The 1,885-nt window shown below is 49.9% G+C and overlaps 2 non-coding genes across 2 annotated transcripts; both read left to right on the top strand.

The window, feature by feature from the left end:
• The first annotated feature begins 269 nt into the window (after nt 1–269).
• On the top strand, nt 270–341 carry TRNAE-UUC. The gene has a single exon. It is a non-coding gene; the product is annotated as a tRNA-Glu (tRNA).
• Nucleotides 342–1,207: 866 nt separating this feature from the next.
• TRNAA-UGC lies at nt 1,208–1,279 on the top strand. Its single transcript has one exon. It is a non-coding gene; the product is annotated as a tRNA-Ala (tRNA).
• The last annotated feature ends 606 nt before the right edge of the window (nt 1,280–1,885 follow it).

Here is a 1,885-nt window from a genome sequence, read left to right as displayed (position 1 = left end):
GAGAGGGTTGCGATGGGGTAAATGAAGGCAGAGGAGGATTGTTCCTCGTGGGTTTTCCATTGTGTTGCTCTGTGATCCTGCTGGAGGAAGCATGATTTGAGTTTGTTTCAGTGGCTTGGGTTGGGCTGAGGTTGTGACCCTGAGCACAGGGGTTCCTGGACTCTGCTCCTATTCCCTCAGGGAATGGACAATGGGTCAGCTTCAGAAATTGGATAGAAAGTAGCCTAAGAAAGTGTAACATAAGTGAGAAAAAAAACAGTTTCATCACCTCCTTGGTGGTCTAGTGGTTAGGATTTGGCACTTTCATTGCCAAGGGCTGGGTTTGATTCCCAGTCAGCGAAAAGTTACTTTAAACCAAAACTGCTTCAGTTACTCTTCACTTACAACATAAACAAACCCATGGTATTTTCCTGATTCCCCATCTTCCCAGTGTCTCCGTGGCAGGGCTGGCTCCAGGCACCAGCACAGCAAGCATGTCCCTAGGGCCAGCCATCAATGGAAAGGGGAGGCTTCAGCAGCAGAGGGAAGGGCTTGCTGCCAAAGGCAGCAGAGGTAGAGCTGCAGTTGATTGCAGCTTCTTTCTTTTTTTTTCCACTTGGGGCAGCAAAAACGCTGGATCTGGCCCTGCTCCATGGAAGACAATTTGTTAAATCCCAGATGAGTGGGGTTCTATCAGTTCTCAGCCTGAGTCCTTAGGTCTTAATCCTGAGGCTATTGTCCCACCATGGGGCCATTTCCTGACTCTCTTTCCTAGGGAAGCACAATTTTCTTTGCACAGACACAGGAACAGCAAGATCTTTCTCTGTCCCTTGTGCAAAGCAGGGGGCCAAATTCCATGGAAACAATGGACAAGCAGGGGGCCCTGGGCCCATCCAGCCCTGGCCGTGAGATGTTCCCTCCCCTCTTTCTTTATGCCCCTGTTGTTCTTTCATGGATTGTCTGGGATGGGGGAAAAGCTGAGTTCACTCCAGGTGGAGGGTAAAAAGGACCCTCAAAGTCTTAGGACCCAACCCCTGCTACCAGGATCACTGAGGTGCTGGGAATCTGCATGGGAAAGGGACTGTGTGAATTGTCAAGGTGGGGAATGAATAACAATCTACAACTAGATCCACCTCATTAACCACCGACACAGATAGAAGGGAAACTGGGAGTGATTCTTTGCTGTTCAGCCATGGAAAGAGTGACCCATAGCAAACCCAGCCCATCTGGGGATGTAGCTCAGTGGTAGAGCACATGCTTTGCATGTATGAGGCCCTGGGTTCAATCCCCAGCATCTCCAAATTCATTTTTTCACGCTGCTCTTTGCTCATGCCCAGAGGGGATGTGGCCCAGCAATCTTCCTGCCCCAGTTTCAATCCTGCTCAGTGAGGGGCAAGTGCCAATTGCATGGTAGGTCTGGGGGGGTTTCTGTTCCTAAGTCACCTTGGTACATTTAAAAGCAGCAAAGAATCCTGTGGCATCTTATAGACTAACAGATGTTTTGCAGCATGAGCTTTCGTGGGTGAATACCCACTTCATCGGATGCAAGCCGTTGGTACATGTAAGATTCCCACCCGCTGTGCTGCTTGGGACAAGGGTAGATGAGAAGGGCGAATCCTCCAGCACTGGAGGGAAAGGTCCCATCTGCTCAAACTGAGAGGCAAGGAAACAGAGGGGCAGTCAGTGCTCAGAGAGGAGAGAGGTCAGTGATTTACACCCACCAGGGGACACTGTCTTTTTGAATATCACAGGGGCAGCTGTGTTAGTCAGGATCTGTAAAAAGAGACAGAGTCCTGTGGCACCTTATAGACTAACGGACGTACAGGAGCATAAGCTTTCGTGGGTGAATCCCCACTTCGTCAGATGACTGGAGTGGGAATTCTGTGCCTGGCTAGCCAACTACAAA

The sequence above is a fragment of the Mauremys mutica genome, unplaced genomic scaffold, assembly GCF_020497125.1.
Source record: "Mauremys mutica isolate MM-2020 ecotype Southern unplaced genomic scaffold, ASM2049712v1 Super-Scaffold_100312, whole genome shotgun sequence".
In the NCBI taxonomy this organism is placed as follows: domain Eukaryota; kingdom Metazoa; phylum Chordata; order Testudines; family Geoemydidae; genus Mauremys; species Mauremys mutica.
Note: the sequence above shows the minus strand (reverse complement) of the source record. Positions and strands in the feature narration are given on the sequence as shown.